At 42.1% G+C, this 27,596-nt stretch overlaps 1 protein-coding gene across 4 annotated transcripts in view; it reads left to right on the top strand.

Moving 5' to 3' along the window:
- The window catches only part of LOC101487767 (RNA binding protein fox-1 homolog 3), a 431,072-nt gene that overhangs the window by 31,504 nt on the left and 371,972 nt on the right, over positions 1-27,596 (top strand). For 3 of the 4 annotated variants that reach the window (XM_076883451.1, XM_012920561.3, XM_076883450.1), the window contains exon 2: positions 13,931-14,053. The exons of the other annotated variant lie outside the window; for it this stretch is intronic. The gene's annotated coding sequence lies outside the window, so the exon portion shown is untranslated. The remainder of the gene's footprint in view (positions 1-13,930; positions 14,054-27,596) is intronic. 4 annotated transcript variants of the gene reach the window in all.

Consider the following 27,596-nt stretch of genomic DNA (forward strand, 5'->3'; position numbering starts at 1 on the left):
TAGAGAAAAACTGACATACAGTGGAAGTAGACCTGAGTCATTCTGCTTGATTTTATTTTTAACCTACAACTAAAAAACATCTGAAATTGCATCTGTCCCTCACAATCAGATTGCGTGCAGATGTCGACACACCCAGACCGTCGTCTTTATAAAGGTGTTTAAAGCGCGCTGTCCAAATCTGAATATCCACTTGTCAGTGTCTAATCAGCCCAATTTGGAAATGGGATGGGGAGGAAGGGCCAAGAAGGAAAACCTAAGAAAATGAAGCATTTGGAGTGGGTGGGGGGCGGTGGGGTGGGAGTCACTGCCTCCCACCACTGCTTGGCCCTGACACCTTGTGAAGAGTGCTCATTCATCACGCGGCGCAGGGCTTGAGCCTCCGTAAATCACTGTGGATAAAGGACGCGCCATAAAGAATGGAATTGTGAAGGTAAGGGTTTTAAATCCCCCTAGATGATCCGAGATAAACACGGAGAGACTTTTGACAGTCCCTCGTTACCGCCACAAGCGAGAGGAGCTGTCACCGCTCCCTCTTTGCCTTTCATCTCTTGGTAACAGTCTGGCTGCTAATATCCTCAATTATCTCTGCAATATGTTGCTGGGAAAAAGGGAAAGTTCCGAGGAGGCATTCGCACAATTTAAAAGTTTTAATTTGACAGCTTGTGGTGTAATGATGAGTTGTGATGAGGGTAGAGGGGCTCTGCAGCCCACACTAAGTATGTGACAAGTGATCGGGCTGGACTGCGAATGGTTTGTGGATGTCGAGACTTTCTGCGTCGCATGTCAGGAAGACAAATAGATGTTTCACAGGTTACTGTGTGGGGAAAAAAGCCCCCAAACTCCTCTTGTAAACAGCAGTGGCATTTCATCCAGTGGCTTATTTTTGGTGGCAAGGGAAGCATTTATCTGAAAAGAGAAAAAAAAATATTTACAGCAAGTCTAATCTAAATTTGTCATTCTCTGAGTGAGGCCTGTAGCGCTATCTCGTGTTAATATCTGTAACGCCTCCTTGACATTCTCCTTCTCTTGGACATAAATGTCAAAGTGTAGCGTGGCTTTGTGCCTGGCTTTCTTCTCTGAACCTACTACCACTCCTGAATCAATCATAGTGCGCAGAGACAGCACAGAAAGCATTTGCATAGGGGATCCGCCGAGTGTCTGATAATGATGGCTAAGTCACAGTGCACGATGGAGACACAAAGGGCACGGGGCTGCTGCTTGAAGGTTGACACTCGGAAAATATCCTCTCTCCAAGGTACCCGGGCAGGTAATTGTCTTTTTTCCCCTTCTTTTTTTCCCTAACTGATATATACATAGCTTCAATTTAGAGGATAGACCAATCGATCATTCAGAGTGTCTCGAGTAATAAGTGAAAGTGATAAATCACGGCGTTACACTCAGGTTTATGAAATATTGTCCATCCTGCAGGCGTGGACGCGTTATCTAGTCGTCAGAGTTCCTGGGCTGAGGTGCCGGTGTCAGAGCTCGGAGGCAGCGCCGCGCTGCAGCTAATAGGAAGATCCGCCTACGGTTGAAGTGCCCGATCCATCGAGGGCTTTGCACTGCAGTGCAATTAGTACACAAAATATTAACATAAGGATCAGGCGTGGCGATTCCACCAGGGCGCAACTTAAAAGTTCAAGGTAGTTCACGTCCGCGTGGTTCTGTCAATCTTCCTTCGCTGGAGTAATTGCCTCAGGTTTGCTCGGCTTGCATCGGTATAAGATGGAGTCAACAGCCTCTGTAGCATAATGACAGAGTACACACTTTCTTGCTCGCATTAACAGCTTTTTCTTGATAGATAAAAGTCCCAAATAATGCCTCCTGTGATGGAGTGAAACCAGGATAACAAATTGGCCCTTTGTGATAACAACCCCCCTGTGAGCTTCCTGGGCGTGAGAGATAGACAGACAGCTTTGAGGAGACTCGGGTCTGCAACAGCTCTGCGCCAGGGGAAAAGCTCCATGCCCTACAGAAGGATGGATAGTGTAGATTTGTAATGGTTCCCCTGTTTTTGACAAAGTAACCCAACCTGCAACCTTCATCCTCATTGGCTGAGCGAAAGGGCACCGGCAGAGAAGTCAGCCCGAGATAAGTAAAGTCTGTCGCTCTGGCTGGAACGTTATAAATCGCAGGTGCTTCAATCATGAGCGCGAGACAAGCGAGCTATCTCCCGTGACAACCTCCTTTTGACTCGACATGCAAAAAAACAAACTGATACAAGCCGGAGGAGGATGGGTTGGAAAGAACGAGGGCTGGGAGGTGACGTCTTCCTCCCCAACTTTTATTTAATGTTGCATGAAGCAAGATTTCATCTTAAATTAAAACCCAGAGCACACTTCCAAAAACGAAAAGAAATTCTAGGGCTGCAGGACAAAAGAGTTGGCAGCATCCATTAATTAAAACCCCATGGATTCTCCCTATTTGTTCAAATTTAGAATGAGGTGTAATTCTGCTCGTTGTGCACAAAGTGCATCATGATTTAAGACCTTACCCTCGAGTAGCAGTTTCTTAAAGTTGACTTTAAATAAGGTTCCACTCAAGTTTCAGATGAGAAACTGCAGCCATGTGAAGTTTAAAGATTTTGGACATAATACAATATTCATATGTTTATATTGGACATTTGACTGAATTCCACTTCTATCACAACCCCATGAAAGACTAAAACATCATTTCACCCAACTGACACAATTATGCTGTGCAGTGCAATACAATCCTATTCTATGATATGCAGATGCACGAATGTTTGGATCGGCTGTGCTTTCAGACATGAATCTGGTACTCCCGCTTCCAAACGACAAAGGCAAACAAAACTGAATCCTGCCACTTTTAATTTCAATGTTAGAACTCAACAGCAGCGTTAGGCTTGAAGAAGTCCTCTGGTTATTCTGGGTGCTTTCCAGGTGTACAGACTTCTGGCATTTCTTGATTTAACAGTTTCTGTGGAAACTGCCAGTTCTCATTCCCGTGGCATCAAGCACCAGAACTTTTTTTTTAATGCGCAAGGTGTCCTTCGGCACTGGTGCTGAGGGTTTATAGCATAAGTAAGACGGGTCACGAAAAAGGTGACGTCTCGAGCACACCTGCTCTTCATCGCACCATCTGATGAAGAGCAGGTGTGCTCGAGACATCGCCGTTTTCATGGTGCGATAAACGGGTAAAACTGGAGCGTGCAAGCTGTTGGTTACATTTGCTGTTTGCTTTTTTCTGCCCAGCACCTGCCTCCTTTTTGATGTGGATGTGCATGCTTCTTTTTTACATTTCTTTATGTATGATAGTTCTTTCACTCCTGACTTGTCACATGTAGACGTTAGCACTACATCTACCAACTCTTTGGTGTCTTCAGGTTGACAAAAGAGGTCTGCCATATAACGTTGCAATGGTCCGTATGTGTCACGGTTTGCGGGGCAAGCCGTGTGGAGTTGAAATAGGACCCAAAATGCGGCAGCTCTGGTGCAGATGAGTGTTTATTTGACAACCGAAAATACAAACAGCAACGGTGTGGGTACCATGAAACAGGAAAACCTAAACTGGGTAGAACTAATAACACAAACCAGAAACGAGGATGCAGGGAGGTCCGGGGAAATACATACGGGAAGACGCAGGGAGACCGAGGGGAAACAACACAGACGAACCAGCAACTACCATGACAGAAGACACAACTTAAATACACTCAGAGAACACAGGGAGATTACACACAGGTGGGGAACACAGGTGACACTGATAAACATAACGAGACAGGGCAGGAGTGAACACAACATGACGCATACTGACGAGAGACTGTCAAAGTAAAACAGGAAGTACACAGAGGTTCAGACAGGAGGAGAGAGAGCACGGGGAGAACACAGACATAACAGGCTGGGGGAAACATGGACTAAACACAAAGAGAGACGAGAGCTCATAAATACACAGAGGGGCACAAAGGGGGTAAGAGTCACAAAGGGAAAACACTTAGGGAACACCACAACAGGACACCTCAGAAAACATGGCCTAAATAAGGAGTGAAAATACAAGGAACCAAGAATACTGGGCCAACATGGCCCAGGACCATGACAGTATGTGCCTGTGCTAAAGGTACATGTTGGAAGAGGACAACTATAAAGTCTCTCATTTGTTGTTGGAACCAAATCCTCACTAATACGTTTTCATTTGAAATCACATCTTTTTCTCTCCTCTTTGGCCTTCCGTCCACACTGAGATGGCGTTTTGAAAACGCTCTCCAAAGCGGATACATTTGAAAACGCAGTTTTCATGTCGCAGTGTGGCCAGCGAACCCGGAGCCTTTTCGAAAACGATGTTGTTTGCTCTCAGGTTTGACAGCCCTATTAAAGATTAATATCAGTCTGTACATGCTCCAGATAGCTTTTGTTCAAATTCTTTAATTCTCACTCGCCTTTGAAACTTTGTACTTTTGTGTTACTCGCAGCAACAACTCCACCTCATTGTTAGTCCATTTAAAAAACCCGTTTCAAAGAGCCGGAAAGGAAATAAACGGCAGAAAGAAATGAGGCAGGTTGAATCGTCTTGCGTTTCACACATGCATAGTACTGGAACGTAAGCGTTTTCGGCTGTTTCAATGTGGATGCACAACTCTGTGAAAACGACTGAAAACGATAGTGTGGACGCGGAGCGTTTACAGACGTATACACCGTTATCATATTTATTAGGGCTGAACGATTATGGAAAATAATCTAATTGCGATTTTTTGCCCCAATATTGCGATTGCGATGCGATATGCGATTATTTTTTAAGGTCTTTGTCTTCTGTATTATTAAACAAAGACAAGCAATACATCATATAGTATGGCCAATACTATATTACATTAATTTTAAACTGTTCTTTCCTGGAAGACAGACCTCTGTTATGATGACATGAGGTGATGCATGAATTGATGACTGACATTTTTATTTAACTTCTTCAATCACAACAGTATATTTGAACATACACAATAGTTTATTTTTAGCTTACAAACATCTGAGCATAAAGTGCTGACAAGGAACCCTGGTGTAAACATTAAAATGAAAGTCAGTACAATGTGCAGATTGCAGAAATATACATAAACAAAATCAGTGGCTTTACCACACTCAGTTTTTCGACATCTGTGAACTACTAGACAGTCATTCAATTAAAAAATAATATTAAATAAATAAAACTAATAAATAAAAAATACACACATCTTACTGATCTCTGCAGTCAGTAACATTACACATAAAGTGCAAACATAATAGCAATTGTATAAACACACACACAAACACGCCTTTAAAGTTTAAAGGCGTGAAATTGGACGGTCTAGTTCTGATTAGCGTCACCGCTGTCTCGGTGGAGTTTAATAAACTCGGCCGTCTGCTTCTTGCTATCTAAAATATAACCAGACACTGGTGTAAATTCTCGACTGTCTCATACTTCTGTTTAATAAGTTTTCTGTTTGACGTTTAGTCAGCTGTGTGAAAACCAAGGAGGAACCCACCCGGGGGATTAATAAAGTTTTATTTTATCTAATCTAATAACTTTAATCTCAGCCAAACCGATTTACTCACGAACAAACAAAACACTGAAAAAAGCCCAACAATAACATTTTTAGGTTGTCTAAGTGACTTATATATTACGTTTAACCCGAGCAGCGAAACTCCGCGGTGATCTGAAAATGATGTGCCGGGAGTTGTGCCGTTCTCGGCCGCATCAGTAACCCTCGAGCTCCCGGCTAGCTGTCGAGCTGGTGGGTAGCAGACGCCTCTGAAAACGTCGAAGCACTTTTGCAAATATGGGATATCTTGATAAACCGAGCAGATATTTGATGTTTACACAACTACTTTCTCGCCTGAAAATATTTTAAAAGTTTATTTTGTGACCCAGAAAGATTAGTATGAGTAATTTTAAAACTTAGTAGCGGCCGCCACTGGAAACTGGAGTTTGGCTGGGCCGCGCTATGAATTCTGGGATATGGTAGTAATTTGGACAGCCTTCGGCGCGTCGCTGTGACGTAATCGGTCTACAAATGCGGCCTCAGGAGGATGCAGCCCATGAATTTGGACATGTCCAGAGTATAATCGCAGCCTTTGCGGTTAGAAAATTGCACTTGATCATGTCGCGATATTATCGCAAATGCGATATATCGTTCAGCCCTAATATTTATCCGGGCTAGTGTGGACGTAGCCTCAGTAGCAGATCTCCCAAAAACACCAGATTAGTTGGCTCGATGGTGACGGTTGGTTTAATCCTCTAACCCCCTTTACATAGCCACTCTCAGCCCTCACAGCCCTCACATTGAATCTTGTGTTTGCTTCTCGCTCCTCTCTCGGTACACGATTTGGCTTGCAGGGCCTCATTCAGCTGTTAAAAATATACAGTAGCGATGCATCTTACGGGTCAAGTTTTAGGCGTGTCATGCATTTCTGCAGATCTTATATGTAGTCTATAGTCAGTACCGCTAATGGACAAGTGCCAAAAATGGGAAAAGTCTTCTTCTGTTACATGTGATTACACAAAAGAGATTACACAACCTCGCCTGGTTTTCTTTTTCTTTTTCATGTGGGTGCTTCCATGGACAAGCACAGTACTTTGTTGATCAAAGTCACAGTGAAATAGCAGAGATATTTGACAGAGGAGTTGGGCTGAGGAGATAGATGCTTCCTTTTAACCCACACTCCTACCAAGTCTGTTCTCTCTCTGGAAAAGCCTTTGACTTTCTGTTCTTGTTTTGACCGCATACACAACACAAATCCCTCTCTAAACCTAAAGCAAGGCATTAGCTCTTTGGCAACGACTCAGAGAAGGGTATTAATCACATGACCACAGTTCAGTGAACTCTGCCTTGAAATATGAGACTCATTTCTCCTTTCTCCTGGATAATCAACTTAGAGGGGGGGGTTAAAAAAAATCTGATATTTCACCTTGAAATGCTTCATAAGTTGCTTGCGGGATTTTAAACTTGTCACGCTCATGCCTGATTATACCAGACCCAAAGAAAACAAATGAAATAAAAGCGGGGATTCTGCAGCACAGCTTCTCTTAACACATGCACGCCACGCATGCCAACAAGTAAATGAATAAATCTACATGAAAGCCCGTATTAATTAAAATGTAGTTTTCCTTCTTTTAGAGTTAACAGATGGGTAATTTTGGCTTAAACGCTGTATTCTGGCCAGTTTTGCCATTTTAAGAATCTTTTTTCAAGAATTTTAATCAATCAGCGCCCTCTGGGTTAATTTTATGGGATACATACGGACACAGTGATGTGTTCTTCTGTTTTTGTGTTTTTGGAGAGGCGGGGGGTGAGTGTAGTACATTATTTCTGCCCCAAAGACTTTAATGTGCTTTCCAACTGTAGTATTGGTATCTTACCCTGAATATTCATCAGGGCTTCAGTGTTTATTTCAGTGTTTCTATTTATTTGGTCTTACTTACTTATTGCAAAAGGACGTCTTTGTTGCTAAGTGCATAAACACAGCTTCCCGTCCCTCTAAGTTCCTCTCAGTGTTCTTTCTACCTGTCACACCAGAGGAAATATTACTGACTTCTGTCGGAGAAGAATGTCCAGTAAACTCTGGCTGTAAGCACTGGTCCGCCTCCACCTCAAATGGCCACGTTTGGGGTTTCAAAATTTGAACCACGAGTTCAGTAGCAAAAAAATAATTTTGTCATGGTCACTCTTGGCTTCAAAAAGAAATCTGCCCGGTCACCTGGTGAAATGTTCACCTAATTTCGCCCGTTGTGACAAATTCAGGCAATTCTTTACTAAAGCACCCGCTGAACCTGCATTGAGGTTATGCATCAACAGGGGTGCAGCTGTTTTGATCGACAGGGGGACTCGTCTATTAGCAATTTGGTGCATTTGAACTGAAGTTTGCGTGCTGGTGCTTTGTGAATAAGTAGTACACTTTTAAATAAAATGACTTGCTATGCAGTTCAGCGTGGCACCAAAGTGATCTTCTGTAATCAAAGGTGCACGTTGGAGAGTCATCTGCACAGGGCAGTGTTGTATCTTACATTGTTAAAGAATGCAAACTGCCAAAATGTAACTGGTTCTTCTTTTGGCCACTCTGCAAACATCCATGAAATTCAGAATAGTAGTTTTCTGTAATGTTGCAGAGTTGCACAGAGACCTCGCTCAGGAGGAGGCATATTGTAGGTGACTGTCCTGATTTGCACTCTGGTAATTTATTTATCAGAGTCAGTGCACCTTGGACCTAGCTCTATGTCAAGATATATTTAACTAAGTCTTATTTTTATTGTCAAAATAGAGTAATACAAATTCTGCATTTCTAGATAGTGTAGGCATGGTACACATTTATTTATCGGAGCCAAATCAAAGGGATGCTTCTTAAATGTCTGAGGTTACCACAGCCTGCAGCATCACATTTATTGCCAAATGACCAACATGGCCTCCGCTTTATTCAAAAGTTTGGGATACCCCAATCACTTGGAGGCACTTGGGGAGGAAAAAAATGACTATGCATGAAGGCAGTTAGATGTTAGAGGTCAAAGTGGTTCCCTGATGGTTCTGTGTCCTCGTGCTGAGCAAAGCCTGTCACCTCCACTGTTGTTCTCCCCTCAAACAACACTCTGCATTCAATCCTTTAAGGGGAAGCTGTGCCCTTCCTACCAACATGTTTAATTCATTCCCAGACACCCAGGGGACACTCGTAACAACAACAGAAAAAGACAAAAAGAGAGAGAGGGAGAGACAAGGAAGGGAAGGATGAGAAAAGAAATTAGAAGGAACGAAATGTTTGTTTTGTATCTGCTATTGGCAGATGTGTAATGAATGAACGAACGAATGGCCTAACAGAAGACCGAGGAGACTTGAGACATTTGAGAGAGAACATCAGTCACGGGAAGCTGTGAGGACAAATAAATCCTATTTTCTTGTGTTTTGATTGACTTCGGGAGCGAATGGGGGGCAGTGAAGATGCTGCTGGACACCTTGGCGTGCTCCCTCTTAATCAGAGGTTGATTAAGCGCACTTTCAGAGGCATGGATTAGAGGGCTCCCCTCGGACTCCGCTAAATTGGTCGGAAGGGAAGGAAGGCAGAGTGTTGAGCACTACAGAGGGAACTTTTGATGTGTCAGTCAGAGAGTCTGGCATGGTTTGCTTTTATTGACCTTCCCATCCTTGATTTGTGACAGATCCCCTGGTGCTGGGGTAGGTGGGGAAGGTTAGAGGAGATTCAGCTTTTGAAGAATTTCCAAATTCTGCTGATCCAGTAGAGCTGCCACAAGCTTCCCTGCAATTCATAACAATGAAGGGCATGATGCTGCGAGGCATTTGCAGCCTAGACGGGTTTTTTTTTTGAAGATTATATTTCAGTCATCTTTTGCTTTATTTGACAACAACAGGAGAAGACTTGTGGCAAGGGTCCTGGGGGAGATTCTGCACTTATGATGTTGCACCTATACAGTGTCTTTCAGACAAGTGATCTTCCAGGAGGTCCCGACCCAGTCACTCTGTATTATCTGCTACTTTCAATCTCCTGACTTTCATGTAAATCTAAACAAAGATTTTACTCATATCATCTTGTGTCCATCGGTGATGGGTTGGAAAAAGTATTTCAGTTACACAAATACGGTATTTTCATATCTTTGTGGGGACACGATGCTCTCCCTAGCTGCTTAAAAATAAATGCCTAACCATAACTTAATTGTAACCCTGACACTTAAACCACATTTTGAGTCTGAAAAATGCCTTCAAACTCGTGAGGACCGGGATTTTGTCCCCATAAGGGCCCCATTGGTCCACACAAGCACAGCAAACTTCCGATTTTTGGTCCCCACAAAGATACGTAAACAGTCACACGCACTCGTATGGCTAGTGTTTGTCATTTATGGATTTATGGTTAATAATAGTCGGATGCTTTTTCCGCTGTCAGACTGGTTTGTAACCCCTTCACAGAAGGAATGGCGCTGTTCGTGTTGCAGCGGTGGCACTGCTATTAATGTAATGAGTCAGGCTGTTAATGTGATCCAGCTTCAGACACAAAGGGGATCTCTCAACCTGAGCTCTTTCTGCAGACAGGAGACCTCTGCGCCCTACATAACAACGATGGGACATGTCATCGCTGATTTATTTTGCCCTTGAACCTCCTAGTGATAGGACCTTGTGGGATAGCCTTTAAAACAAGCGCTCAGAGATGAAATGAATGCTCCGTTCCAAACTATTGAAAGACGTGCGCTACAGCCGAAGGCTTTTAGAGGGAGTGCTGTAATCTAAAATGTGCTATTTCTCACACATAGCGCAGCTCTGGGATGGGCTGATCAGATAGCCTGAGATGAATCTGACTTGACCTGTGAAGCAGCAGTCACTGGCTTCTGCATTGCCGGCCATGAGAGGAATTTGCAATGGATTCCAGAAAGATTGAAATCAATTCAAATTCAGCTGACGTACTGCGCCGCGATAAGGCATTGCTGCACCTACATGCAGACGCGCAAATTTCATAATGAATAGATAAGGATTAATGCAATTTCAAACTGTCACCTGCTGCCAGACGGGATGTCATGAATGGCTTATCATTGTGCCATGATTTTATTTACATCCAAGAACATAAACAGCCCGGTTTATTCATGTCCTATCTGTAACCATCCACGGAGGTGGATCCTCTGACGTGTTTTAAACAGCCCCATTATCTCAGTGCAATTTCTCATGTAATTAATGTCTGCTTACAATGCAGCTAATATCCACTATGTAACCTGTGGAGACACACAATAATTATGTGACCGTTTGAGTGACAGAGATCAGGAGAGCAAATAGAGGAGCCCCGTCTGCAGCCCCGTCAGGAGGGGCAGATTGTTGGCCCAGGTTAATAGGCATCCTCCAGGGAGGGATTTGCTGGAGTTAAAGAAAGTAAGGCAGGAGGCATTTGAATTCAGTATAATAATGTGAAATACTTTAAAAACCATCTTTTCTAATCTCATTGTCACGGGCCATTTACAAGTTCTTGGTCCAAGGCTTTATGAAGTTCCCTACGTAGGCATTAAAAACTCTGAGATCCTGTGAAAGAACATTTTATTTGAGCTGGATACTCTGTACTACCGTCCAGAATTAGCCTGCCATCTGTTTCCTGCTTTACCCACAGCCAAACACTGAGCTACAAAACTTTCTCAAACTAACTGATCGAGGAACAAAGGAGAGGACAAAAGGACTCTAACTGAAGATATTGTTGGACCAAAGTCGAGCCAGGTGTCTGGATTCTGAAAGTCAGCGCGGGCAGAACAGTCTTAGTTTATAAGGGGAATGCCTCTCGTAGTGGAGTGGACCTGTGATCGATTGGGATGTGAAGTGGCTTAGCCGTACCTCGGTGTGTCAATAGCTTCACCCTCTCCCTCAACCTTGTGATAAAACAGAAGCTCGTGGCGCCCAATCTCGGTGTGTTTACACCTGTAAACCTGCCCGTGCGAACGTATTTTCTTCTTAACAACTTTACTTTGTTGGTTTGTCGTCAGTTCCTCCGAAGAATCAAAACTTTTCCTTTAAGAGCATCAAGCCAGGTCGCAGAGGCTGAAAAGAGACGCATTAGAATGCATTCCACAGCTCCATAGATTGAGACGAGGATTTAATTGGCTTCATATCAGGGTTAGATAGCGCCGTGGTTGACATTTGATTAGAAAAAATAAAAGAACAAGGTGACTTGATATTGCGGCGATAAGCAAAAATCCCAACTCGATCACATCGATACTTTACTCGAGTGCATGTAGGTTGCTCACCTTGTAACCAATGACAGTGGTCGCAGTGGCTCGCCTGCAGATAGACATCAGAGGTTTGCTACCGAGCGTGCTTTGTCATACATTTATTGCTGTGTGTGCACTGTCTGTTTCCCCTCAACATAGTGTTGACTTAGAGGTCAAAGCCGCGCAAAGGCACAAATTTCTGGAGCTTTTATGCCGGCCAATTCGCAACATTGTTGCCCTTCGAAACAAAGGTCACGTCTAAGCAGCACTTTATGACTTTATATCTGTTTTACAGGCAAATTTATCACTGTGCGCTTTCAGAATCTGAATCGCCTTCGTACCTTTAATTATTAAGACTTTGTTTCGGTGGAAAGGAATCGGCCCAGGCAAATCAAACAGATTTTTTTGTGCACATCTACAGATTGTTTTCAGTTCTGCTGCTATTTTTAGATCTCTCCCTGGAAGTCCTGTTCTCCTTTTGCAATTTCACCACGGACCTCAAAGTTGAAGAAAACTTCCACTTCTGTGTAAAAGCGATTCGACCACCACTGATTGGAACTGGGTCTCCAGTTGCCAGCCAGCAGTTTTCATCAGGTTTAAGTCAAAGTGTCCAGAAAAGGTTATGCATCTGTCAGGGTAATGCTGTCAGTGTAGTGCTGCTACTGTAGCATCCAATAAGAGGTTTCTTTTATTATTTTTGTTTTTTCAAACCTGCCCATTTTGCCACACGTAAATTCTTGTGAATTCGTCCAATTCCCCCAAAGGAAACTCAAATAGAAGCAATGCTGTTCCAGCGAGAACAGGACTACAAATAGCAGCCATGTTTTGATCTGGACATGTGTGAGAAAAAGGCCTGGATAGGTAAATTGGATAAGTTTTGGTTATAGAGCTGGGCAACTTTAACCATCAAATCAACCGTGTTTTGCTTTATAATTCTGAAAAGAAGGTTAACTGAAGGTTTATAAGGTTTAAGCACCACAAATCAAATCCTATTTAGTTCTATTCATGGGAAGGCGAACGACTCACCGTAAAACAGCTGATTTGTTTTTGTGCTTTGTTTTTTCCGCTGGAAGCCAGAGGAGAAATATGTGATTTTAAATGAAGTTTTAAATGTTCCCCATGTTAAAACCAGTAGATGATTCATTCGGTATTATTGGCCCTTAACTCTGTAATAGCCTTCCAAATAAGATTATAAAATTTGACTCAGTCGATCTTTTTAGACTTTTAGCTTTTAAGGAGTTCATTCCTATCAAATCTATTTATTACTTTTAGTGGCTTTTCTGCTTTAGCATCGTGTGTTTTATCATAATTTTTCTGTTGCACTCGCGTCTGCGTTTCCTCATTTTTCCCCCAATATGAACTGTTATATACTTATATTATTATTATTGCTATTAGATCAAATTGGGTAATATGCAACTGCCTGTTGTAATTTGGACCAGCAGATGACCACGCTTCTTACATTATCCAATTTAAAAATGAAAAAGCTTATTTCTGGGAAAACTGGTTTAAAAAAAAACGTGGCTTCCAAATCCAGCTTTGCATGTTTTGATTCACAGAACACTTAATTTATATTCCCCATTCAGCTGTTTATAATGGCGACCACCTTTTGCAGCTACTGTACGTGTTGTTGATTACAGGTTAAGCCCTTTGTGCGAGACCTCATTGACATTACGTCTCTTTGTCTGAGCTTGTTATCTTTGTGCCCCACAGTTTGCTTAGCTCATTCCAAAACGCCGCTGTATGTGTCTTTAGTTGCGAGCGTATTAGTCTCCATGGAAACTCATTTTCCCAATACTTCATTGGTGCCAAATGACCCTGTACTGTTACTTAGCTTCTTGCTGCTTTGTGTGGAAGTGTTTTCTTTTGGAGATTAAACGTTCGAAGGCAAATTGAGGTCCTGCTGGTTTTATCGCAGGGGTATTGAATAAGCATACGTGAAAAATACCAAAGCGCCGTACTGTACCACATCATTTGAAAACAGATTGATGTATTTCTCTGCTTCTGAAAGGGCAGAGGGATAACAACCTGTGTAACGGCCAGTCTTGGTCCTGCACGATTTTAGGCAGAAACAGGTTGGGGAAGTCTGACTGCTGTTTAATCCTATTTTCCAAAACGTTTGACAGAAATATATTTATATAAATTAGTAATAAAAGATGAAAAGACTTTTTCTTTAATTGGATATCCACATCGGGCTTCCTGTGCGAACAGTATTTGTTTCGGGATTCCCTCTTGAATATTTACACTCTTTCTCTTTGCAAAATGTCCTCAGATAATTGCTAGAAGGAAGCACCCAGGAAGGTCAGCCAAGAACCTCGCTGTAGGTGCCAAAGTGAAATCTACAGGACTACAATTACTTGGACAGACTGAGGCAGCAGAGCAAAGTGAATGACAGGTAGGAAATAATTCATACGAATCACCTGCTGTATTATGAATAACCACCTGCTGAGAGGACGTAGCACGGTCAGTTATCCTCAAAATTGGTTCTGAACAGCCCTTTTTGTCATTTGTTAGTAATTGCCTTATTCTCTTGATAATATAATGAAATTAACCTCCAAGAACATTCCCTCCTTATGGCATTTACGAGACAAGGTTGAAGTTGACATAGCAGCAGTCGCACAATTATATTTAGATTATTCAGCTGTTATTTGGCTTCGTCTTTTGATGTCGACACATTAGAGGAGCTCTTTTCACTGCCACTCATAGCTCGTAATCTTCACCAAAACATACAGTGTTGAATCCTGCACGAAGGGCATTCTTCAAGAAATTCAGGATCACTCACATCTCTCTTCTGTTTGGGGTACATCTGACCTTGTAGTGAATAGACATAAAAGGCTGTCAGTCAAACCGTCATGCCGTCTTTGTTTCCTTGTGTTTGTCATTCTCCAGAGGAGTCAAGCAGCTACTGACTAATCTAGTGATTCTGTGCTTCTGGCAAAATGCTTCTACGTCCTTCTCTCTGCCGAACTCGGCGACTGCCTCGGGGAAAGGTGGAAAGAAGGTGAAGGGAAAAAAAAAAGTTTGGGAACAGTGTTTGAATGGTTATAGAGTGTAATCAAGGCCAGCAGCTAGTTAATGTTCAGTTTTCTGAAGCACTTAACATTCTGACCTTAAAGAGACTTTGTCAAAGTTTAGGAACAAAGAATCTGTGCTGGTAAAGAAAAAAGGAATTTCAGCTATCACGCACTTCATTCTTCAAAGGGTAGAAAACCTGAGGACAAAAGCCTCGGGCCTCTGATTGGGCCCCACCACTGCTAACTGTTGAGATGAAACCAAGCGGGCTCCTGTGTGTTAGGCAACTGGAAAATATCACGCTGTACGTCCTACAAATGTTCTACAAAATATTTCACAGCATCTTTTGTTTTTTCTGTATTTCCCGCTAGCAGATATTTGAGCTGCATGCCAGTTTACAACTTTTAACATTTTTGAAGTCACATCGTGCCATCAAATGAATTTCAGTTAGGAACCAAAAGCTTGTCAAGTCGCTCGCCGCGTTCTCTCCCACTGAGAAGCTTCGACACCAAAGTTCATTTTTACTAATCACGTGCACACATCAGCACAAAGATCAGGAATTCATTTTAACTTTAGCCTCATCCTGTGTTTGCAGTCTTAGCATCACTACACATGTGACATAGTACCACTTTAGTTATTCTAGATCTTTAAACGTTTTAAATAATGTGAGATTTAAATCTAAATGCAGCTGCCACCTCACCAAAAATATCCAAGGCAAGCCGACTGATTGAAGACATTCACGATGTTAAGTGAAGCGTAGTGTCGGTTAAGTCTAGAGAGCCCACGATCCCGGAGCACCAGCTGATCATAGTGTCGATATCATTAGTATCTGCCTTTAAAGCTGCTTCAGCTTTCCTGTTGTTTGTCACCTGCAAGCCACTTTGCAACCCGGCTCCTCTTGTATTATCACATGTGTTGACACTGATGAGCCAAACTGGCAAACAGGAATACCTGACTGAACTATATTTGCTGTGATTATAGGCAAAAGTATTGGTGCACCTGTAGGTTACACTTACAGGAGCTTCATTCTAAATCATAGGCATTCATATGGGGTTGGTTCGCTTTTTGCAGCTGTAGGATTTTGGAGCGCGCCCGTGGAAATCTTTGTTCATTCATCCAGATGAGCATTTGTAAGGTTAGACAAGGAGGCTTGGCTCGCAATCTCTGTTCTAGTTTATTTCAGTGGCGTTCGAGGTTGAGGTCAGTGCTCTCTTTGGACCAGTCAAGTTCCTCCATAACACACTTATAACCTAGCTTTAATGGACCTTGTTTTGCGCATTGGGGTGCATCATGCTGGAACTGAAAAGGGCCTTATGCAAACTGTTCCCGCACAGCTGGAAGCATAGTTGTCTAAAATGTCACGGTAAACTGAAGCATCAAGGTTTCCTTTCACTAGAATTAAAGGGTCCAACCCTTGAAAAACAACCCAGTGGTCACCAAACGCGGATTAGAGAAAGATGATAGGGAAAGATGATTCCTCGCGCCACAGAACATGCCTCCTCTGCTCCACAGCCCACTGATGGCATGCTTTACACCACTCCATGTGATGTTTGGCATTGTGCTTAGCGATGCAAGGCTTGCATGTAACTGCTCACCCGTGGAAAGTCATACCACGAAGCTCCCGTGCTCCTAGTTTTTGTGCTGATGTTGATGCCAGAGGAGGTTTGGAGCTCTGAAGTTGTTCAATTAGCAGTTGGCAACCGTGTTATCTAACGTTTACATGGTCTACCGCTTCATTGCTGAGTTGCTGTGGTTCCTAAATGCTTTGCAGCAATTCCTCTTACAGCTGGTTGTGGAAAATCTAAGAGGGTAAAGATTTCACTAACTGACTAACTGGGATCCAAGTAAAGTGCCAAACTTGAACTCATTCTTTTAAAAATGTCCATAAAGGCAGGTGATGATTAAATATACCTGTGGCAATGGGAGTGGAAACACCTGGAATCAAAGATTAGGAGGTGTGGCCCAACGCTTACATTTATACTGTATCTATGTAATAAATAAAAGTGTCACTGTATTACTGTATGTTAACAGTTAAAACTTGCCGGTTTGTGTTTCAGTCCATTGACATCTCCTGTGTGTTGCTTCAGATGTGTCTGCATGCTGTTGACCACAGTGGTTAGGGGAATTTCAGACGTTTGTCCATCTAAACACCAGCTGGTCTGAGTTTGACTGACTCAGACCCTCAGCAGAACATCAAACATTGGAGTATCTCACTACTTGGCTCCGTTTCACATGAACAGATCAAGGCTACCACAATGTTTTCATTCCAGTGGAAATGTCACATCATTTCAAAGAGAACTTCTGTTTTATTTATAGCTATCACCCTTTTAGTTTTGACTGCCTAATATGGACCTGGAAAAGCTCTAACCAAGCTAGCAAAGAGCAAAAGGGCCTTGCCTGCAAGAGGTATAGCGCACGAGTAGTTGTTTTGCAGGAGAAAATGTGGAATTTTGACATGAAAATACGTATAAGTGTGAATACCTGAGGCAATATTACATTTTTTTTCTGTATCTGGGCAATTTCTGTGCAAACCATTGTATTTGGAGCTGTGCTGAGAGCCGTATAAAGCACAAACCTGTGCACAGAAACCACTGCTTTGTGACAAATATTGTTGGTTTTTTGGTGCATTGATGGCTTGCAGATTGAAGTAATGATCAGGTGAGTGAGAAATTGGTCAGGATAAAGTTGTTCACTCCAAATTTGGAGATAAAAAAAAGATTTTATCTGCACTTCTTCTGTTGCAGAACAAATTTGATATCTTTTGCCCTTCCTCTCCTGTTGTGATAAGAGCTGTTCTCTACATTCATAATGGATTTGTTACTTTAGGAGATGTTATGAGGGCTCTTTAAAAAAAGAAACAAGAATATTTCACATCCCAGCAAAGCCTGGAAGCCTTAAGTAGATATCTGGATTGTATACTGTAATATTGCACGGCTCCCTGAAATTAGATTCTTGTTCAAATGAGGAGGATAATGTCATTAGGTTTTGTGCTTTACTAGCTAAGAAAAAGCTAAATAGTGTAGAGTGTAGGAATGAGCAAGGTCAGTTAGCAAAAGTTAAAGAAATGATAATTTCATCTGTTGAGTTCTCTCCAGGCATTCCAGCTTTCTCCTGCAGTCCAACGACATGCAGGCAGTTGAATTGGGTTAACTGGTGTTCCTAAATTGTCCAAAGGTGTGAATGTGAATGGTTGTCTGTGTCTCTGTGCTCGCCCTGCCACAGGCCGGTGATCTGTTTGGGGCGTCAGACGCCGCTCACCCTATAGTAGCCCTCCCGCAACCTTGAATTGGACGAGAATTGATTGATTATAGATTATAAAACTGATGTCCAATTCCTTCCCTGACTTTTCCACATTTATCTGAAATATTTTTAGCATGCTGTCCTGAGAATATTGTTGAAGGAAAGATAGTAACAGGAAGAAAATCTGGTGTTTATAACTTATGATTATTTAAACTGGAGAAATCAAGTGTTCTAGTGTCTCTGCTTTGCACTTGGACTGAGCGTAGACTACTGAAACAGAAGAGACTTTAGCTCCTTTTATGAAAGAAATCTTATATGGAAGCAAACTGCCTAATTGATGGCTACTATACTGGCATCTCATTTAACCATAATGCTATTCAAAAGGAAGCATCCATCTAGCCATGAGGAGCGCCTCTTGCTCATGACTCTGTGTCAGGAATATTGAAAATATTGATGGTGGCCCCCCCCTCGGCTGAGCTGTAAGTTGGCTGCATGCATCCTTCGGTTGCCAAGTGTAGTCTGGTTAAAACTAAAAGGTTCCTATGCGAAACACAGCACAACAACAAGGTTTGTGGATTTCATTTGAAGGATCTGATCACGATTTCTGGAAACAGATATCGTTGCTGAGTTTTTCAAATGGCACACAGCACGAGCCATTTCGCTGCTATAGATTGATGGAAAGGCAGACATCTCTCGAGCCAATATATCCAAAAGTAGAGATGCGAAAACAATCGAGATGACTAAATAGCATTACAGGCCGGAGGAGACAGTTTAGTTGTTGTAAGGGGGAGCGCTCCCTTATATGGGATGTCTAGGTTTGCCTTATTTAGCCAGCACAACTATTACTTGTGAATAGTTTCAGGTGCTTAAACTACCTCACACAAACTTGAAAATGGCATCGAAGAAAAAAAGAGTCATTTAAAAGGACTCTTTGATACCAAATAATACCCTCGCATTTTTACTCTGTGCACTCTGTAGAGCTGCGGTTTGAACTTTCTCTCAGTTGTGTTTAAGCTCCTTGCTTGCGCGTTAACCTTTCCATTCATCTGAGCTAGCGTTGCTCACGCTGACACCCTTTTATGTTCGTCCAACAACTCTCTCATGATGGAGGAAATGACCTAGCGCTGTTCAAAACAGAAAAATTACTAGTTCATTAACTGTTTGGCAGCAGGAGCACTTTGTAAACTCGATAACGCTCTCAAAACTAGCAGCTGTGATACCTCGTCTAATTATGTTTGACCTCATCCGCTGTTATTCTCAGCCTATTACAGAACCAGGACTGGACTGCAGGAATGACTAGCACCTTCCTCCAGGGCTCTGCTTGTTGTTTGTAGTAGTATGGCTGGTGCCACACCCCATATATCTCTGTTCCTAATTACACATGGCTGGGATGAGAAATTAACATGGGGCACATCATAAAAAGATTAATAACAGAGCTAATACAATTACATTAGAGTGATTAAAAAAGGTTAAATATGTGATCTATTACATTGATCTTAAATACATTCAGACTTAATTTAATTTAACAGTTCTATAATGCTGTAGTTAAAATATGTCCTATTAGTGTTTGGAGCCTGCATGTGTAACGATTAATTACTGAATAATTGTTCCTACATTTCAACACTGGCGGGCTCTGAAGGGTGATTTATTTTCTTCAGTGGCTGTACAGAGATAGGGCTTAATTACAGTGGATAGCCTTATCTCCCCTCTCTAATCCGCTCTTTGGAGTCTCTCGCGTTCACGCCATCTAGTCGTCGATACCATCAGACTGTTGGCAGAGCCAGACAGAGAAAGTGATCCCCAATTTCTCTGTCACATTAAAGCTTATTCATGAAGTCTCCACTGTGAACCTTAAGAACTCCAAAGCGGGAGGAAAGAAGAGTCGCTGAGTACTGAAAACCTCACCCCCGGTCTGAGGTCATCACCAGCTGGCACATTACCCACTTGTGCTGTTTGTGTCAGCTGGATTGACTGAAAAATGTGTGGTCAAATCTGATCAGATAATGGGCTGAGTTTCATGCCAGGAGCAATTTGTTGCAGATATTCTTGCACTAATGCATCCAATTTGACTGTTTACCACCTCACTGTGAGCAGAAAACTGTGAGTCTGTGCTGTTTAGTGCGACGTCGACCAAGTGCAGGCAGATAAATGTCTGTTTTGAATTTTTGCTGATCGCTGGTTTCGCTTGATAATTCACAATTAACTGTATTAGATCTCTATTAGAGGGACTAGCTGTTTAATTATTGTAGCTTGATGGAAGATTTCCAGCACACTAATAGTTGCATATATTAAATTAACTTGGAATGAGTGGAAATTTGGCAGTTCAGGCAGACTGCGTTTCAAAATGCCAGAAAGGATTGCGATCAGCTGAGGTGTCTGAGCTGCAGTGATGTAAGACTCGTGATAGACCACTGCAATAAAACAAAAAAATAAAATTGGAGTCAGTGAAATTATATAAAGGGTATATCATTCCTATAAATCCTGCACTAGCACTGAGCAGTTATACGGGGCATAAATCACAGATGCTAAATTACCCGGTAGCATCGGGGATAGATGCAATCTCTCGCTCTCAACATGCTCTGTTTTGCTATCTGCATACATTTGAACATACATAATATATTTATGATCCTTGACTGCACAGTTATTTCTTTTAAGAAATATTAGATTATGTCATTATTATAGGGCTAAAGTTGACTATCGGTTAACTTTTTGATCTTTTTTCTTCAGTTTGTTTCCTGTTTTGTTCTTAAAATATAGAGAAAATGTGAAATCGGCCACACAGTTGAAGGGAGCGTCTTCAAAGTAGAGATCAGTTTTCACTGATGTTGCAATAGTTGTAGCTTTATCAGCTTCGGTATCTTGCTGGGAAACCTCGGTTCACACGCGTTACTTAGCCCTCGGTGATTGTATTCCTCCTCGCCCACCAGCACAAATGGCCAAACCAAACTCCAACGACTGTACAGGAATGATTTCAGGAATATGCGTTGAGTGTTGAGCCGGCATCTGAACTCAATCCCAGTCCCACAGAGCATCTGCAGAATGTGCCAGACTATCCATGTCATCCTGCAGATGCCAAGCTGATTTTCCTTCTTCTTTCTGTGGAAGTTCAGGAGAAGCTCTGTATGCTCATTTCTCATGAGGATGGCAGGAGAGGCTGGATGATCGTCTTCGCCATCAGTGCTCGAGTGTGCTGATGTTTGTCAGAGGGGCAGATATCAGAGCTCATGGATAGTCTATCATCCCACTCTTCAGAGTCACCTCTGTATCCGTTGTTTCCACTGACCGCAGAGGAAAAATGTCAAACCGAATGCACCTCCGATTCCACCGTTCCAGGCACAGCGACAGCTCTACCTGAAACTGACACAACTTCCAGTGCAAATAGACAAGCGAGCTGACTAATTAGAGCAGAGATCCAACACAAATGTTTAATGAAGAGATAATATATTAACACACCAAATCCTGGAGTAATAGGACTACTTTGTCATTTATCTTTTTGTCTTGAAAATGAAACTTTTCCCCGTGCATGTTAAAAGTGTAGACTCACTAATGGGAGTTTTTAATGGAAGTTTTAATAAGTTAAGTTTTCTTTTTACTAGCTGCGGTGTGATTTTCACGCTTTCATGATAAGTACTCTTCCACTGGTTTTCATTTAGGCGTAAAAGATTAATCAATTTTAAGGCACATTAAGCTCATTTGCTGCTTTTTTTACATTCCATATATTTTCTAAAGATAATTCTGTCGTTAAGCCACCTAGATAACTTTGCTGTTTTTGATTTGATGGTTGTAGATTTGAAAGAAATCCCGTATTTCTGTCACACTCATTAATTCTTACCGCGCATATTTTGGAATAATATTTCCTGTGATAAATGAGGAAATTAAATTCTTATTTTTCTAATAATGGAATTTATAATAATGTCCATTAATGTGGGTCCAGCCGATCTTCTATGACTATGAGCAAACAGCGCAAGCATAATACTGTCAGAGAATGATGAATCCACATGAATTCATATTTCGATATTCCAGCCTAGTACAACTAAGTCTTTGTGGTAGCTCCAGGTTTCTCCTTCTGCTGGATTCTTATTCTTCTATCACGGAGAGATGTCCTGACATTTTTATTTTAGAATTTGCTGTAATAACTCAAAATTCATTGCTCCATCAGTGATTTCAAGGCATCCTGGCCCGCAAGCAGCAAAACTGGCCCAAACCACAATACTACCACCATCATGTTTCACAGATGGGATAAGCTTCTTATCCAGGAACGCAGCGCTTTCCTCTCCCCAAACATAATGCTTCTCTTATAAACCAAAAGTTTTATTTTGGTCTAATCCGTCCACAGAACAAACAGCCTTCAAGCAGCCTTCTGGTTTGTCCGCGTGATCTTCAGCAGACTGCAGGTGAGCAGCAGCGCTCTTTTTTTAAGAGCAGCTGCTTTTCCCTCGCAGCCATTGTTATCCCGTTGCTCGGCGTTACCCTGATGGCGGACCCGCGAACGTGAACAGCCAGTGTGAGAGAAGCGTTTAGCTGCTTAGGAGTTACCCCGGGTTCCTCTGTGACCTTGCAGACTATTACACACCTTGCTCTTGGGTTTATCTTTATTGGTAGACAACTGCTGGAAGAGCTAACGGCACTCCTGAATTTCTTTCATTTGTACACAGTCGGTCTGACTGTGGATTGATGGCATCCTAACGCTTCACAGATGGATTGATAACCTTTTCCTGCCTGATGAGCATCAACAACTCGTTTTCTGAATTCTTTAGAAAGTCCATTTGTTTATGCCATGATTCCACAAATGTGTGTTTTAAAGATAAGACTTCTTTTGAATAACATGAACACCTGCTTGTCATCCTAATTATTAAAAAAATACATTTATTTTTTTAAAGCATCTCACAGCTAATTGCTGCAGTAATGGTGTTGGTCATTAACTTTGATTCTAATCCTTTCCTCGTCTTATTGTAATTCTAGGCCTAATGTTTGATTAAATCTTACCAAACAGTAATGCGAACACCCTCGTTCCTAAAATGCAATCAGTATTCAAAGGAGGGAGCTGATTTGTGCTAACTGAATACTATATGTCAGCACCTGATGTTATGGTGATGGTAATAGCACTGTCAAGTTTGACAATGTGGAGAAAGCAATACCGTCATTCCCCATATTCACTTTTGAAAATCTCATTTTGCTTTCATCTCTTCACTAACACAGAGCTGTCAACATATAATTCAATGAGTGTCACCACTGCGCTTGAACGTTTTCTTTATCTCTCTTGCCAAAGCTGCTCGTACCATCCGGCATGACTTTACTTTCTGTTGTGTTTAAAACGTGTTGTGGCCACTTTGGTTGTGATTGTAGTTAATTAGAATGTGATAGGCAATCTCATCTTTTGTAGAGCTTTTGTTAAAGGTCTCGGATTGTGGGGGACATTTGATCTGAATGTGGTGTTTTGATGTTTACAGCAATACCTCCCCGTAACGGCCGCCTTCATTCAAGCTTGTGGATGGAATGGGCTGTCAGAATAGAGGAAATTGAAACCAGTCGGTATCTTGGGCATTGTGAGAACACTGTTCAAAACACAAACACCACCTAAACCGTCCTTGAAAGGATGTATACCGCACCGCACATACCTAACACTGATTTGAACGCACCTGAAGAAGAAGCGGCCATTTAAAGGGTTTCAACCACAGTTGAGATGAGCTTGGCTCAAACTGATCCCAGCAGCAAACTGCCAACAAATCCCCCAAAAGGCCAAACCAGGCGATAAATTTAATCTTGTTGGCTAATAATTTCTCTGTTGTCTAATAAAGCCTACAGCACCACTGTAGTCCAAAATCTATTACTGTAAATCTTCTGGCTGCTGTATTTTCACAAAACATTCACTGTAGTTTGAATTGATTACTTTGAATGTACATATTTGCCATAATCCGTTGCTCCCAAGCAGTAACTTAGGTGGAAGAATAAAACCAACACATTACCTCACATGACCACTGAGTCAGTGCCCAAAGATTCCTCCCACAGTCCAAAGACAGTTAGTGGGGATAGGTTAATTGGAAAAATGCCCACGGAGTGAATGTGAGTGCGAATGGTTGTCTGTGTCAGCCCTACAACAGACTGGCAACTTGTCCAGGGTGTACACTGCCTCTCCTCAAGATTCAAAGCGTTATTGTCATGTGTGCAAAGAAAAAGCATTTCTCTGTACAATGAAATTCTTTCTCTGCTGTCCACACACAGATGCCGGTTAATATGTATACATAGCATTGATCAATAAGTGGAGACAAAAAATAATAAAATGAAGTGTTAAATAGGTTTATGTGCAAAAGAGCTACGAGCTTAATATGCTGGTTTAATATGTGAGATGACCTGATCTGCAAAAATTATTAACACTGTAAGACAGCTGGGATAGGCTCTAGCGCCCCCCACGACCCTGAAAAAGAATAAGCAGAAGCGGATGGATGCATGGATGGATGGATGCATGGATGGATGCATGGATGGATGGATGCATGGATGGACGCATGCATGCATGGATGGACGCATGCATGCATGGATGTTTGGATGGATGGATGCATGGATGGATGGATGGATGCAGGATGGATGGATGCAGGATGGATGGATGGATGGATGGATGCATGGATGGATGGATGCATGGATGGACGCATGGATGTTTGGATGGATGGATGGATGCATGCATGGATGGATGGATGCAGGATGGATGGATGGATGGATGCATGCATGGATGGATGCATGCATGGATGGATGCATGCATGGATGGATGGATGGATGCTGGATGGATGGATGGATGGATGGATGTTTGGATGGATGGATGGATGGATGGATGCATGCATGGATGGACGCATGCATGCATGCATGGATGTTTGGATGGATGGATGCATGGATGGATGGATGGATGGATGCAGGATGGATGGATGCATGCATGGATGGACGCATGCATGCATGCATGGATGTTTGGATGGATGGATGCATGGATGGATGGATGGATGCATGCATGGATGGACGCATGCATGCATGCATGGATGTTTGGATGGATGGATGCATGGATGGATGGATGGATGGATGCTGGATGGATGGATGCTGGATGGATGGATGGATGGATGTTTGGATGGATGGATGGATGGATGGATGCATGCATGGATGGACGCATGCATGCATGCATGGATGTTTGGATGGATGGATGCATGGATGGATGGATGCAGGATGGATGGATGGATGGATGCATGGATGCAGGATGGATGGATGCATGGATGGATGGATGGATGGATGCAGGATGGATGGATGGATGGATGGATGCATGCATGGATGCATGCATGCATGGATGGATGGATCGACGGACAGCATCCGGGTACAAAGAAATCAGTTTTGGTCTTCATAGCTACGGTTGCACATGGGTCCACAGATCCACTCTGGTGTGTACACATGCAAAGTTTTACAAGATCAAATGTGTCATTGAACAAAGTTTTATGTTCCCAACTATTTTTTTTAACTACGTTAGCAATTGCATGCTATTAAAGCGAGAAGCGGAGGCGTCAAATGTGCTATATAGTCATATCAGAAAATCAGTTATGTCAGTAAAGAGCATTCATGAAGAAAAGGCGTCATTTTCTACTATTTATTCTTTCAGAGCTGGGATTTATTACACAACAGGAATGCAGACTTAATGGGCGACATGTGAGCGGCACAGATACTGCAAGCCTGGAGCCAACGCGGCCAGTGTGAACTTTGACCTGGGATTGTTTGTCACCTGCTGTTTTCAAAGTAGAGCGTTAGCTTTGAAACTATGGAGAGACGGACAAAGACTCTCTCGCCTTTTCATGGGATTTGCTGACTGCATAGAAACAGCACCAATCCGTCCAAAAGCAGACATCAGTTAATAAAATCCTTTTCCAGATAGGCATTTTTTAATCTTCAGACAGGATTTGAGTCATCTGTTTAATCTGTTTCTCTGTAAAATGCCAATTTTTTTGTCTTCTTCCCTTCTTTGCCAGAGATCTAAAGATTCTACCGGATCATTTACATACAAAAGGATGATCCCTCTTTCTCAGACCTACAAGTGATGGGAATTATCCGGTGTAGTGCTGCTTGTGTTGTTGACTTGTTTTACGATAAGACGTGTGAACAACACTTCAGTTGTTTCCAAGCAGGCCGACACCGCAGTCATTTTCATCAGCACTCTTGTTCAGGTAATGTTCCTTCAGGCTCGCTGATTTCAGGGCTTATCTTGTTAAGAGCCCCCTGCTTCGCCACAGATCTGCTCGGCTGTCAGAGCCGGGGCCCACACATTTCGGGACTATTATTGGTGATTGTAGGATGACACTAATTAAAGTCATTGATGTTTAAAATCAAGCTCCGCACGTCTCGCTTGTTTTGTCACAAAAAGCTCCGATAGCTTCTCAACGTGGCCCCGTCATGTAAGCTATCATGCTATTTGTTTTCAAGCCATGTGGAGAAACTTGCACGTGTGTGTCACCTCATTAAAAAAAAGCACACACCTCAAGATGGGAGAGAGCTCTGCTTGAGGTGTTTACATTTCGTTTTTAGCACTGGGCTCAGGCTCACTGAGTCTAAATTTAATCTAATATTTATAATAATGGAGCAAAACCAAAAACTCAGACTATTTATACCGCGTCTTCCTTCTCTCCCAACTGACTTCAGTGACATAATTTGTGCTAGATTCATTATTTGAAATGCTAAGTGGTATACAAAGTCAGATTCCTAACAAATTCAGTCTGTGAAAACTGAGTTGAATGTGCAACTCTCTCAAGTGTTTATGGTAAATAATATTGGTGTTATAATACCTCATATTTTCCATCTCTTTGAATATCTGGCAAGAGGGCCTCTATAAAGTCTGTATAAGTCTATAAATAATGTTCACAGCATATGAATCCAGTAAGAGTGAATTAAGGCAGTTAAGTAAGGTTGTTTTCAAATGTTGCTTAATCCTTGGACGTTTCCAAACCCAAATATTTGCTGTATTTACTTTTTATTACAGTAAATCAGTGCTTTCTAAATGGTAATGCAGTACTTATATTAAGTACTTGTATTAATTAGTATTAATTACTCAGAGAAAGTGTGTGTTACACTACTCGCTACATTATATATTACACTATAAATGCACAGTTAACAATATAAATTTAGGCTACAATTTCATGCACCAACACAAACATGAAGAGGTAGAAATGGATGCTGGAAGCTTATCACTGGCTTTGTTAGCTGTTCAGTGTCTGGCTGCTGGGCTGAGGTCAGCATACAGTCAACACTAACATCCCTCTGGTTTCTTGGCTAGCTTAGTGTTAGCATGCTATCTGCGCAGGTGTTTGCAAAGTTGTGTTAGCAGTACAATGCATTTGTTTCTATCCTGGAGGCAGTTTGCACTTTTCCTTTGTCCTCTTGTCCTTGTTTAATAAAAATAAAAGTAGTGTCTGCATCTCTGCTGTGGACCGCTCCATCACGTTCCCTTTTCCAACACATGAACTGAAATCAGCTGATTGTAGCAGGGCGCTTGGACTCCACCCAGCGTCCAGACAACTTAGAACTTTGGTTCTGTAACAATAAATTGTTACATCGTTACGTGACTTATGTGATGGTATTAAAGTAACATTTTATTGTAACAATATGCGCAGTTACATCTAGCACTGATTGTGTCAAAATTGCCAACCTTCTTTCTATCCACTGATTTAAAT

This window comes from Maylandia zebra, linkage group LG4 (genome assembly GCF_041146795.1).
Source record: "Maylandia zebra isolate NMK-2024a linkage group LG4, Mzebra_GT3a, whole genome shotgun sequence".
Taxonomy (NCBI): Eukaryota; Metazoa; Chordata; class Actinopteri; order Cichliformes; family Cichlidae; genus Maylandia; species Maylandia zebra.